This window comes from Schistocerca americana, chromosome 7, assembly GCF_021461395.2.
Source record: "Schistocerca americana isolate TAMUIC-IGC-003095 chromosome 7, iqSchAmer2.1, whole genome shotgun sequence".
Classification (NCBI taxonomy): Eukaryota; Metazoa; Arthropoda; class Insecta; order Orthoptera; family Acrididae; genus Schistocerca; species Schistocerca americana.
The window spans coordinates 44,064,503-44,076,807 of record NC_060125.1 but is presented as its reverse complement, the minus strand read 5'-3'; the positions used below and the strand labels follow the sequence as shown (position 1 = coordinate 44,076,807).

At 48.5% G+C, this 12,305-nt stretch overlaps 24 non-coding genes across 24 annotated transcripts; all 24 read right to left on the bottom strand.

The window, feature by feature from the left end:
• Window positions 1-201: 201 nt before the first annotated feature.
• Trnar-ucg lies at window positions 202-274 on the bottom strand. The gene has a single exon. It is a non-coding gene; the product is annotated as a tRNA-Arg (tRNA).
• A 497-nt stretch (window positions 275-771) lies between these two features.
• On the bottom strand, window positions 772-843 carry Trnat-agu. The gene has a single exon. It is a non-coding gene; the product is annotated as a tRNA-Thr (tRNA).
• A 337-nt stretch (window positions 844-1,180) lies between these two features.
• Window positions 1,181-1,253, bottom strand: Trnak-cuu. Its single transcript has one exon. It is a non-coding gene; the product is annotated as a tRNA-Lys (tRNA).
• A 452-nt stretch (window positions 1,254-1,705) lies between these two features.
• Window positions 1,706-1,778, bottom strand: Trnar-ucg. The gene has a single exon. It is a non-coding gene; the product is annotated as a tRNA-Arg (tRNA).
• A 497-nt stretch (window positions 1,779-2,275) lies between these two features.
• Window positions 2,276-2,347, bottom strand: Trnat-agu. Its single transcript has one exon. It is a non-coding gene; the product is annotated as a tRNA-Thr (tRNA).
• A 337-nt stretch (window positions 2,348-2,684) lies between these two features.
• Trnak-cuu lies at window positions 2,685-2,757 on the bottom strand. The gene has a single exon. It is a non-coding gene; the product is annotated as a tRNA-Lys (tRNA).
• A 452-nt stretch (window positions 2,758-3,209) lies between these two features.
• On the bottom strand, window positions 3,210-3,282 carry Trnar-ucg. The gene has a single exon. It is a non-coding gene; the product is annotated as a tRNA-Arg (tRNA).
• Window positions 3,283-3,779: 497 nt separating this feature from the next.
• Window positions 3,780-3,851, bottom strand: Trnat-agu. Its single transcript has one exon. It is a non-coding gene; the product is annotated as a tRNA-Thr (tRNA).
• Window positions 3,852-4,188: 337 nt separating this feature from the next.
• Trnak-cuu lies at window positions 4,189-4,261 on the bottom strand. Its single transcript has one exon. It is a non-coding gene; the product is annotated as a tRNA-Lys (tRNA).
• A 452-nt stretch (window positions 4,262-4,713) lies between these two features.
• On the bottom strand, window positions 4,714-4,786 carry Trnar-ucg. The gene has a single exon. It is a non-coding gene; the product is annotated as a tRNA-Arg (tRNA).
• A 497-nt stretch (window positions 4,787-5,283) lies between these two features.
• Window positions 5,284-5,355, bottom strand: Trnat-agu. Its single transcript has one exon. It is a non-coding gene; the product is annotated as a tRNA-Thr (tRNA).
• A 337-nt stretch (window positions 5,356-5,692) lies between these two features.
• On the bottom strand, window positions 5,693-5,765 carry Trnak-cuu. The gene has a single exon. It is a non-coding gene; the product is annotated as a tRNA-Lys (tRNA).
• A 452-nt stretch (window positions 5,766-6,217) lies between these two features.
• Window positions 6,218-6,290, bottom strand: Trnar-ucg. The gene has a single exon. It is a non-coding gene; the product is annotated as a tRNA-Arg (tRNA).
• A 500-nt stretch (window positions 6,291-6,790) lies between these two features.
• Trnat-agu lies at window positions 6,791-6,862 on the bottom strand. Its single transcript has one exon. It is a non-coding gene; the product is annotated as a tRNA-Thr (tRNA).
• Window positions 6,863-7,199: 337 nt separating this feature from the next.
• On the bottom strand, window positions 7,200-7,272 carry Trnak-cuu. Its single transcript has one exon. It is a non-coding gene; the product is annotated as a tRNA-Lys (tRNA).
• A 452-nt stretch (window positions 7,273-7,724) lies between these two features.
• Trnar-ucg lies at window positions 7,725-7,797 on the bottom strand. Its single transcript has one exon. It is a non-coding gene; the product is annotated as a tRNA-Arg (tRNA).
• A 500-nt stretch (window positions 7,798-8,297) lies between these two features.
• Trnat-agu lies at window positions 8,298-8,369 on the bottom strand. Its single transcript has one exon. It is a non-coding gene; the product is annotated as a tRNA-Thr (tRNA).
• A 337-nt stretch (window positions 8,370-8,706) lies between these two features.
• On the bottom strand, window positions 8,707-8,779 carry Trnak-cuu. Its single transcript has one exon. It is a non-coding gene; the product is annotated as a tRNA-Lys (tRNA).
• Window positions 8,780-9,231: 452 nt separating this feature from the next.
• On the bottom strand, window positions 9,232-9,304 carry Trnar-ucg. Its single transcript has one exon. It is a non-coding gene; the product is annotated as a tRNA-Arg (tRNA).
• Window positions 9,305-9,804: 500 nt separating this feature from the next.
• Trnat-agu lies at window positions 9,805-9,876 on the bottom strand. Its single transcript has one exon. It is a non-coding gene; the product is annotated as a tRNA-Thr (tRNA).
• A 337-nt stretch (window positions 9,877-10,213) lies between these two features.
• Window positions 10,214-10,286, bottom strand: Trnak-cuu. The gene has a single exon. It is a non-coding gene; the product is annotated as a tRNA-Lys (tRNA).
• Window positions 10,287-10,738: 452 nt separating this feature from the next.
• On the bottom strand, window positions 10,739-10,811 carry Trnar-ucg. Its single transcript has one exon. It is a non-coding gene; the product is annotated as a tRNA-Arg (tRNA).
• Window positions 10,812-11,311: 500 nt separating this feature from the next.
• On the bottom strand, window positions 11,312-11,383 carry Trnat-agu. The gene has a single exon. It is a non-coding gene; the product is annotated as a tRNA-Thr (tRNA).
• A 337-nt stretch (window positions 11,384-11,720) lies between these two features.
• Window positions 11,721-11,793, bottom strand: Trnak-cuu. Its single transcript has one exon. It is a non-coding gene; the product is annotated as a tRNA-Lys (tRNA).
• Window positions 11,794-12,305: the final 512 nt, after the last annotated feature.

Below are 12,305 nucleotides of genomic sequence, written 5' to 3'. Positions count from 1 at the left end.
TAGATGCGCAAATGCCAGCCAAAACTCGCGGTGACGGCACTCAGCCGACCATTTCGCTAGATAACACCGTTCTGGCTGTGTGTGTATCAAGCTCAAGTGCATCTCCAAGCAGGAAATGGACAACAGCAACATTCAGACGATTTCGTACTGCTCAATAGCTACACTAAAACGGTGTGTTTCTTTTGCAGAATTGGAAAAACACGACCGTGACAGGATTCGAACCTGCAATCTTCGGATCCGAAGTCCGACGCCTTATCCATTAGGCCACACGGTCACTGGCCGCCAAGTATTCCTTACATTCGTGTCATCTCGAAACGCTCATACCGCTGAGGAATTGTGTTTTCGTTCTACACAGCCGCTGCCTCTTGCTGCTTCCCACCCATTCGTTACATGCAAGCCTTTACGAGACCGACCAAGTAGAGATTGGGAATCAAGACCACACACTTTGTGCATTCGAAATCGAAGGCAGGGCGTCCCTCGCCGCATTTGCTACGATGGCGATTTGCTACTTCTGCAGAAGCGGCGGCGTCGACGACGACGACGACGCTCGCGAGAGGCTCTGTGATATTTGAAAAACACATGTAAAAAATATAATTCAGACTGCCGCCTCCCACCCTACGCTGTACCGCTTTGGAAAATGCTTTATCTGCGACATTCGCCTCAATCACATCTGAGAGTAATTCTAAATAAAACACCTGTTGCTAATTGTTCGTCGTTCCAGACACTGCTTGCTATACGGCCACGACGCGCAACTGATTTCGAAAATTCGTTTGCCTCCTGTGAGGATCGAACTCACGACCCCTGGTTTACTAGACCAGTGCTCTGCCACTGAGCTAAAGAGGCGCGGCCTAGCGGTAGTTTTGCGTACTTCGTGCTTACGCTCGTCTGGATCATCAGGCTTAAGCTGACAACACTTCATATTACCGACTAATATTTGCAGCTATGGCGCACCATTACTGCTTGGCTACACATCTCACACGTAACCGATGTGCTCTCCAACCAACACCACTTACATTTCAGAACATGTCTTTGACACATGTCTACGAAATCACCTTCACCTTCAGATACACTTCCTTGCGACTGATGGAGACGTAGGCAAAGTTTTAAGTTGCTATTTCCATTACGTCACATTGATCAGAGAAACGGTAATTTACATCTGCAGCGGAACAAAATTACGTTCCGCCCAGCGTGGGGCTCGAACCCACGACCCTGAGATTAAGAGTCTCATGCTCTACCGACTGAGCTAGCCGGGCTGCGTCGGTGACTACGTGTCGGGTCGCACGACACACAGTTCTCGTTTCGGTGGGGTGGTCCCATACAGAATCTCTCCATGCTGCCTAATGTTTTCCTAGCGTCACACACGTCACGTACTTCAGTTTTATTTCATAATCATTTCTGAGAGGTACAGGAATTGCATGAAAACCTGCAGCGCTAGTGGTGTCAAAATTAACACACATATTTGATTTGACTCAGAAGCCGAACGGGTTACTTTCCGACGCTGTCTTAGATGCGCAAATGCCAGCCAAAACTCGCGGTGACGGCACTCAGCCGACCATTTCGCTAGATAACACCGTTCTGGCTGTGTGTGTATCAAGCTCAAGTGCATCTCCAAGCAGGAAATGGACAACAGCAACATTCAGACGATTTCGTACTGCTCAATAGCTACACTAAAACGGTGTGTTTCTTTTGCAGAATTGGAAAAACACGACCGTGACAGGATTCGAACCTGCAATCTTCGGATCCGAAGTCCGACGCCTTATCCATTAGGCCACACGGTCACTGGCCGCCAAGTATTCCTTACATTCGTGTCATCTCGAAACGCTCATACCGCTGAGGAATTGTGTTTTCGTTCTACACAGCCGCTGCCTCTTGCTGCTTCCCACCCATTCGTTACATGCAAGCCTTTACGAGACCGACCAAGTAGAGATTGGGAATCAAGACCACACACTTTGTGCATTCGAAATCGAAGGCAGGGCGTCCCTCGCCGCATTTGCTACGATGGCGATTTGCTACTTCTGCAGAAGCGGCGGCGTCGACGACGACGACGACGCTCGCGAGAGGCTCTGTGATATTTGAAAAACACATGTAAAAAATATAATTCAGACTGCCGCCTCCCACCCTACGCTGTACCGCTTTGGAAAATGCTTTATCTGCGACATTCGCCTCAATCACATCTGAGAGTAATTCTAAATAAAACACCTGTTGCTAATTGTTCGTCGTTCCAGACACTGCTTGCTATACGGCCACGACGCGCAACTGATTTCGAAAATTCGTTTGCCTCCTGTGAGGATCGAACTCACGACCCCTGGTTTACTAGACCAGTGCTCTGCCACTGAGCTAAAGAGGCGCGGCCTAGCGGTAGTTTTGCGTACTTCGTGCTTACGCTCGTCTGGATCATCAGGCTTAAGCTGACAACACTTCATATTACCGACTAATATTTGCAGCTATGGCGCACCATTACTGCTTGGCTACACATCTCACACGTAACCGATGTGCTCTCCAACCAACACCACTTACATTTCAGAACATGTCTTTGACACATGTCTACGAAATCACCTTCACCTTCAGATACACTTCCTTGCGACTGATGGAGACGTAGGCAAAGTTTTAAGTTGCTATTTCCATTACGTCACATTGATCAGAGAAACGGTAATTTACATCTGCAGCGGAACAAAATTACGTCCCGCCCAGCGTGGGGCTCGAACCCACGACCCTGAGATTAAGAGTCTCATGCTCTACCGACTGAGCTAGCCGGGCTGCGTCGGTGACTACGTGTCGGGTCGCACGACACACAGTTCTCGTTTCGGTGGGGTGGTCCCATACAGAATCTCTCCATGCTGCCTAATGTTTTCCTAGCGTCACACACGTCACGTACTTCAGTTTTATTTCATAATCATTTCTGAGAGGTACAGGAATTGCATGAAAACCTGCAGCGCTAGTGGTGTCAAAATTAACACACATATTTGATTTGACTCAGAAGCCGAACGGGTTACTTTCCGACGCTGTCTTAGATGCGCAAATGCCAGCCAAAACTCGCGGTGACGGCACTCAGCCGACCATTTCGCTAGATAACACCGTTCTGGCTGTGTGTGTATCAAGCTCAAGTGCATCTCCAAGCAGGAAATGGACAACAGCAACATTCAGACGATTTCGTACTGCTCAATAGCTACACTAAAACGGTGTGTTTCTTTTGCAGAATTGGAAAAACACGACCGTGACAGGATTCGAACCTGCAATCTTCGGATCCGAAGTCCGACGCCTTATCCATTAGGCCACACGGTCACTGGCCGCCAAGTATTCCTTACATTCGTGTCATCTCGAAACGCTCATACCGCTGAGGAATTGTGTTTTCGTTCTACACAGCCGCTGCCTCTTGCTGCTTCCCACCCATTCGTTACATGCAAGCCTTTACGAGACCGACCAAGTAGAGATTGGGAATCAAGACCACACACTTTGTGCATTCGAAATCGAAGGCAGGGCGTCCCTCGCCGCATTTGCTACGATGGCGATTTGCTACTTCTGCAGAAGCGGCGGCGTCGACGACGACGACGACGCTCGCGAGAGGCTCTGTGATATTTGAAAAACACATGTAAAAAATATAATTCAGACTGCCGCCTCCCACCCTACGCTGTACCGCTTTGGAAAATGCTTTATCTGCGACATTCGCCTCAATCACATCTGAGAGTAATTCTAAATAAAACACCTGTTGCTAATTGTTCGTCGTTCCAGACACTGCTTGCTATACGGCCACGACGCGCAACTGATTTCGAAAATTCGTTTGCCTCCTGTGAGGATCGAACTCACGACCCCTGGTTTACTAGACCAGTGCTCTGCCACTGAGCTAAAGAGGCGCGGCCTAGCGGTAGTTTTGCGTACTTCGTGCTTACGCTCGTCTGGATCATCAGGCTTAAGCTGACAACACTTCATATTACCGACTAATATTTGCAGCTATGGCGCACCATTACTGCTTGGCTACACATCTCACACGTAACCGATGTGCTCTCCAACCAACACCACTTACATTTCAGAACATGTCTTTGACACATGTCTACGAAATCACCTTCACCTTCAGATACACTTCCTTGCGACTGATGGAGACGTAGGCAAAGTTTTAAGTTGCTATTTCCATTACGTCACATTGATCAGAGAAACGGTAATTTACATCTGCAGCGGAACAAAATTACGTTCCGCCCAGCGTGGGGCTCGAACCCACGACCCTGAGATTAAGAGTCTCATGCTCTACCGACTGAGCTAGCCGGGCTGCGTCGGTGACTACGTGTCGGGTCGCACGACACACAGTTCTCGTTTCGGTGGGGTGGTCCCATACAGAATCTCTCCATGCTGCCTAATGTTTTCCTAGCGTCACACACGTCACGTACTTCAGTTTTATTTCATAATCATTTCTGAGAGGTACAGGAATTGCATGAAAACCTGCAGCGCTAGTGGTGTCAAAATTAACACACATATTTGATTTGACTCAGAAGCCGAACGGGTTACTTTCCGACGCTGTCTTAGATGCGCAAATGCCAGCCAAAACTCGCGGTGACGGCACTCAGCCGACCATTTCGCTAGATAACACCGTTCTGGCTGTGTGTGTATCAAGCTCAAGTGCATCTCCAAGCAGGAAATGGACAACAGCAACATTCAGACGATTTCGTACTGCTCAATAGCTACACTAAAACGGTGTGTTTCTTTTGCAGAATTGGAAAAACACGACCGTGACAGGATTCGAACCTGCAATCTTCGGATCCGAAGTCCGACGCCTTATCCATTAGGCCACACGGTCACTGGCCGCCAAGTATTCCTTACATTCGTGTCATCTCGAAACGCTCATACCGCTGAGGAATTGTGTTTTCGTTCTACACAGCCGCTGCCTCTTGCTGCTTCCCACCCATTCGTTACATGCAAGCCTTTACGAGACCGACCAAGTAGAGATTGGGAATCAAGACCACACACTTTGTGCATTCGAAATCGAAGGCAGGGCGTCCCTCGCCGCATTTGCTACGATGGCGATTTGCTACTTCTGCAGAAGCGGCGGCGTCGACGACGACGACGACGCTCGCGAGAGGCTCTGTGATATTTGAAAAACACATGTAAAAAATATAATTCAGACTGCCGCCTCCCACCCTACGCTGTACCGCTTTGGAAAATGCTTTATCTGCGACATTCGCCTCAATCACATCTGAGAGTAATTCTAAATAAAACACCTGTTGCTAATTGTTCGTCGTTCCAGACACTGCTTGCTATACGGCCACGACGCGCAACTGATTTCGAAAATTCGTTTGCCTCCTGTGAGGATCGAACTCACGACCCCTGGTTTACTAGACCAGTGCTCTGCCACTGAGCTAAAGAGGCGCGGCCTAGCGGTAGTTTTGCGTACTTCGTGCTTACGCTCGTCTGGATCATCAGGCTTAAGCTGACAACACTTCATATTACCGACTAATATTTGCAGCTATGGCGCACCATTACTGCTTGGCTACACATCTCACACGTAACCGATGTGCTCTCCAACCAACACCACTTACATTTCAGAACATGTCTTTGACACATGTCTACGAAATCACCTTCACCTTCAGATACACTTCCTTGCGACTGATGGAGACGTAGGCAAAGTTTTAAGTTGCTATTTCCATTACGTCACATTGATCAGAGAAACGGTAATTTACATCTGCAGCGGAACAAAATTACGTTCCGCCCAGCGTGGGGCTCGAACCCACGACCCTGAGATTAAGAGTCTCATGCTCTACCGACTGAGCTAGCCGGGCTGCGTCGGTGACTACGTGTCGGGTCGCACGACACACAGTTCTCGTTTCGGTGGGGTGGTCCCATACAGAATCTCTCCATGCTGCCTAATGTTTTCCTAGCGTCACACACGTCACGTACTTCAGTTTTATTTCATAATCATTTCTGAGAGGTACAGGAATTGCATGAAAACCTGCAGCGCTAGTGGTGTCAAAATTAACACACATATTTGATTTGACTCAGAAGCCGAACGGGTTACTTTCCGACGCTGTCTTAGATGCGCAAATGCCAGCCAAAACTCGCGGTGACGGCACTCAGCCGACCATTTCGCTAGATAACACCGTTCTGGCTGTGTGTGTATCAAGCTCAAGTGCATCTCCAAGCAGGAAATGGACAACAGCAACATTCAGACGATTTCGTACTGCTCAATAGCTACACTAAAACGGTGTGTTTCTTTTGCAGAATTGGAAAAACACGACCGTGACAGGATTCGAACCTGCAATCTTCGGATCCGAAGTCCGACGCCTTATCCATTAGGCCACACGGTCACTGGCCGCCAAGTATTCCTTACATTCGTGTCATCTCGAAACGCTCATACCGCTGAGGAATTGTGTTTTCGTTCTACACAGCCGCTGCCTCTTGCTGCTTCCCACCCATTCGTTACATGCAAGCCTTTACGAGACCGACCAAGTAGAGATTGGGAATCAAGACCACACACTTTGTGCATTCGAAATCGAAGGCAGGGCGTCCCTCGCCGCATTTCCTACGATGGCGATTTGCTACTTCTGCAGAAGCGGCGGCGTCGACGACGACGACGACGACGCTCGCGAGAGGCTCTGTGATATTTGAAAAACACATGTAAAAAATATAATTCAGACTGCCGCCTCCCACCCTACGCTGTACCGCTTTGGAAAATGCTTTATCTGCGACATTCGCCTCAATCACATCTGAGAGTAATTCTAAATAAAACACCTGTTGCTAATTGTTCGTCGTTCCAGACACTGCTTGCTATACGGCCACGACGCGCAACTGATTTCGAAAATTCGTTTGCCTCCTGTGAGGATCGAACTCACGACCCCTGGTTTACTAGACCAGTGCTCTGCCACTGAGCTAAAGAGGCGCGGCCTAGCGGTAGTTTTGCGTACTTCGTGCTTACGCTCGTCTGGATCATCAGGCTTAAGCTGACAACACTTCATATTACCAACTAATATTTGCAGCTATGGCGCACCATTACTGCTTGGCTACACATCTCACACGTAACCGATGTGCTCTCCAACCAACACCACTTACATTTCAGAACATGTCTTTGACACATGTCTACGAAATCACCTTCACCTTCAGATACACTTCCTTGCGACTGATGGAGACGTAGGCAAAGTTTTAAGTTGCTATTTCCATTACGTCACATTGATCAGAGAAACGGTAATTTACATCTGCAGCGGAACAAAATTACGTTCCGCCCAGCGTGGGGCTCGAACCCACGACCCTGAGATTAAGAGTCTCATGCTCTACCGACTGAGCTAGCCGGGCTGCGTCGGTGACTACGTGTCGGGTCGCACGACACACAGTTCTCGTTTCGGTGGGGTGGTCCCATACAGAATCTCTCCATGCTGCCTAATGTTTTCCTAGCGTCACACACGTCACGTACTTCAGTTTTATTTCATAATCATTTCTGAGAGGTACAGGAATTGCATGAAAACCTGCAGCGCTAGTGGTGTCAAAATTAACACACATATTTGATTTGACTCAGAAGCCGAACGGGTTACTTTCCGACGCTGTCTTAGATGCGCAAATGCCAGCCAAAACTCGCGGTGACGGCACTCAGCCGACCATTTCGCTAGATAACACCGTTCTGGCTGTGTGTGTATCAAGCTCAAGTGCATCTCCAAGCAGGAAATGGACAACAGCAACATTCAGACGATTTCGTACTGCTCAATAGCTACACTAAAACGGTGTGTTTCTTTTGCAGAATTGGAAAAACACGACCGTGACAGGATTCGAACCTGCAATCTTCGGATCCGAAGTCCGACGCCTTATCCATTAGGCCACACGGTCACTGGCCGCCAAGTATTCCTTACATTCGTGTCATCTCGAAACGCTCATACCGCTGAGGAATTGTGTTTTCGTTCTACACAGCCGCTGCCTCTTGCTGCTTCCCACCCATTCGTTACATGCAAGCCTTTACGAGACCGACCAAGTAGAGATTGGGAATCAAGACCACACACTTTGTGCATTCGAAATCGAAGGCAGGGCGTCCCTCGCCGCATTTCCTACGATGGCGATTTGCTACTTCTGCAGAAGCGGCGGCGTCGACGACGACGACGACGACGCTCGCGAGAGGCTCTGTGATATTTGAAAAACACATGTAAAAAATATAATTCAGACTGCCGCCTCCCACCCTACGCTGTACCGCTTTGGAAAATGCTTTATCTGCGACATTCGCCTCAATCACATCTGAGAGTAATTCTAAATAAAACACCTGTTGCTAATTGTTCGTCGTTCCAGACACTGCTTGCTATACGGCCACGACGCGCAACTGATTTCGAAAATTCGTTTGCCTCCTGTGAGGATCGAACTCACGACCCCTGGTTTACTAGACCAGTGCTCTGCCACTGAGCTAAAGAGGCGCGGCCTAGCGGTAGTTTTGCGTACTTCGTGCTTACGCTCGTCTGGATCATCAGGCTTAAGCTGACAACACTTCATATTACCAACTAATATTTGCAGCTATGGCGCACCATTACTGCTTGGCTACACATCTCACACGTAACCGATGTGCTCTCCAACCAACACCACTTACATTTCAGAACATGTCTTTGACACATGTCTACGAAATCACCTTCACCTTCAGATACACTTCCTTGCGACTGATGGAGACGTAGGCAAAGTTTTAAGTTGCTATTTCCATTACGTCACATTGATCAGAGAAACGGTAATTTACATCTGCAGCGGAACAAAATTACGTTCCGCCCAGCGTGGGGCTCGAACCCACGACCCTGAGATTAAGAGTCTCATGCTCTACCGACTGAGCTAGCCGGGCTGCGTCGGTGACTACGTGTCGGGTCGCACGACACACAGTTCTCGTTTCGGTGGGGTGGTCCCATACAGAATCTCTCCATGCTGCCTAATGTTTTCCTAGCGTCACACACGTCACGTACTTCAGTTTTATTTCATAATCATTTCTGAGAGGTACAGGAATTGCATGAAAACCTGCAGCGCTAGTGGTGTCAAAATTAACACACATATTTGATTTGACTCAGAAGCCGAACGGGTTACTTTCCGACGCTGTCTTAGATGCGCAAATGCCAGCCAAAACTCGCGGTGACGGCACTCAGCCGACCATTTCGCTAGATAACACCGTTCTGGCTGTGTGTGTATCAAGCTCAAGTGCATCTCCAAGCAGGAAATGGACAACAGCAACATTCAGACGATTTCGTACTGCTCAATAGCTACACTAAAACGGTGTGTTTCTTTTGCAGAATTGGAAAAACACGACCGTGACAGGATTCGAACCTGCAATCTTCGGATCCGAAGTCCGACGCCTTATCCATTAGGCCACACGGTCACTGGCCGCCAAGTATTCCTTACATTCGTGTCATCTCGAAACGCTCATACCGCTGAGGAATTGTGTTTTCGTTCTACACAGCCGCTGCCTCTTGCTGCTTCCCACCCATTCGTTACATGCAAGCCTTTACGAGACCGACCAAGTAGAGATTGGGAATCAAGACCACACACTTTGTGCATTCGAAATCGAAGGCAGGGCGTCCCTCGCCGCATTTCCTACGATGGCGATTTGCTACTTCTGCAGAAGCGGCGGCGTCGACGACGACGACGACGACGCTCGCGAGAGGCTCTGTGATATTTGAAAAACACATGTAAAAAATATAATTCAGACTGCCGCCTCCCACCCTACGCTGTACCGCTTTGGAAAATGCTTTATCTGCGACATTCGCCTCAATCACATCTGAGAGTAATTCTAAATAAAACACCTGTTGCTAATTGTTCGTCGTTCCAGACACTGCTTGCTATACGGCCACGACGCGCAACTGATTTCGAAAATTCGTTTGCCTCCTGTGAGGATCGAACTCACGACCCCTGGTTTACTAGACCAGTGCTCTGCCACTGAGCTAAAGAGGCGCGGCCTAGCGGTAGTTTTGCGTACTTCGTGCTTACGCTCGTCTGGATCATCAGGCTTAAGCTGACAACACTTCATATTACCAACTAATATTTGCAGCTATGGCGCACCATTACTGCTTGGCTACACATCTCACACGTAACCGATGTGCTCTCCAACCAACACCACTTACATTTCAGAACATGTCTTTGACACATGTCTACGAAATCACCTTCACCTTCAGATACACTTCCTTGCGACTGATGGAGACGTAGGCAAAGTTTTAAGTTGCTATTTCCATTACGTCACATTGATCAGAGAAACGGTAATTTACATCTGCAGCGGAACAAAATTACGTTCCGCCCAGCGTGGGGCTCGAACCCACGACCCTGAGATTAAGAGTCTCATGCTCTACCGACTGAGCTAGCCGGGCTGCGTCGGTGACTACGTGTCGGGTCGCACGACACACAGTTCTCGTTTCGGTGGGGTGGTCCCATACAGAATCTCTCCATGCTGCCTAATGTTTTCCTAGCGTCACACACGTCACGTACTTCAGTTTTATTTCATAATCATTTCTGAGAGGTACAGGAATTGCATGAAAACCTGCAGCGCTAGTGGTGTCAAAATTAACACACATATTTGATTTGACTCAGAAGCCGAACGGGTTACTTTCCGACGCTGTCTTAGATGCGCAAATGCCAGCCAAAACTCGCGGTGACGGCACTCAGCCGACCATTTCGCTAGATAACACCGTTCTGGCTGTGTGTGTATCAAGCTCAAGTGCATCTCCAAGCAGGAAATGGACAACAGCAACATTCAGACGATTTCGTACTGCTCAATAGCTACACTAAAACGGTGTGTTTCTTTTGCAGAATTGGAAAAACACGACCGTGACAGGATTCGAACCTGCAATCTTCGGATCCGAAGTCCGACGCCTTATCCATTAGGCCACACGGTCACTGGCCGCCAAGTATTCCTTACATTCGTGTCATCTCGAAACGCTCATACCGCTGAGGAATTGTGTTTTCGTTCTACACAGCCGCTGCCTCTTGCTGCTTCCCACCCATTCGTTACATGCAAGCCTTTACGAGACCGACCAAGTAGAGATTGGGAATCAAGACCACACACTTTGTGCATTCGAAATCGAAGGCAGGGCGTCCCTCGCCGCATTTCCTACGATGGCGATTTGCTACTTCTGCAGAAGCGGCGGCGTCGACGACGACGACGACGACGCTCGCGAGAGGCTCTGTGATATTTGAAAAACACATGTAAAAAATATAATTCAGACTGCCGCCTCCCACCCTACGCTGTACCGCTTTGGAAAATGCTTTATCTGCGACATTCGCCTCAATCACATCTGAGAGTAATTCTAAATAAAACACCTGTTGCTAATTGTTCGTCGTTCCAGACACTGCTTGCTATACGGCCACGACGCGCAACTGATTTCGAAAATTCGTTTGCCTCCTGTGAGGATCGAACTCACGACCCCTGGTTTACTAGACCAGTGCTCTGCCACTGAGCTAAAGAGGCGCGGCCTAGCGGTAGTTTTGCGTACTTCGTGCTTACGCTCGTCTGGATCATCAGGCTTAAGCTGACAACACTTCATATTACCAACTAATATTTGCAGCTATGGCGCACCATTACTGCTTGGCTACACATCTCACACGTAACCGATGTGCTCTCCAACCAACACCACTTACATTTCAGAACATGTCTTTGACACATGTCTACGAAATCACCTTCACCTTCAGATACACTTCCTTGCGACTGATGGAGACGTAGGCAAAGTTTTAAGTTGCTATTTCCATTACGTCACATTGATCAGAGAAACGGTAATTTACATCTGCAGCGGAACAAAATTACGTTCCGCCCAGCGTGGGGCTCGAACCCACGACCCTGAGATTAAGAGTCTCATGCTCTACCGACTGAGCTAGCCGGGCTGCGTCGGTGACTACGTGTCGGGTCGCACGACACACAGTTCTCGTTTCGGTGGGGTGGTCCCATACAGAATCTCTCCATGCTGCCTAATGTTTTCCTAGCGTCACACACGTCACGTACTTCAGTTTTATTTCATAATCATTTCTGAGAGGTACAGGAATTGCATGAAAACCTGCAGCGCTAGTGGTGTCAAAATTAACACACATATTTGATTTGACTCAGAAGCCGAACGGGTTACTTTCCGACGCTGTCTTAGATGCGCAAATGCCAGCCAAAACTCGCGGTGACGGCACTCAGCCGACCATTTCGCTAGATAACACCGTTCTGGCTGTGTGTGTATCAAGCTCAAGTGCATCTCCAAGCAGGAAATGGACAACAGCAACATTCAGACGATTTCGTACTGCTCAATAGCTACACTAAAACGGTGTGTTTCTTTTGCAGAATTGGAAAAACACGACCGTGACAGGATTCGAACCTGCAATCTTCGGATCCGAAGTCCGACGCCTTATCCATT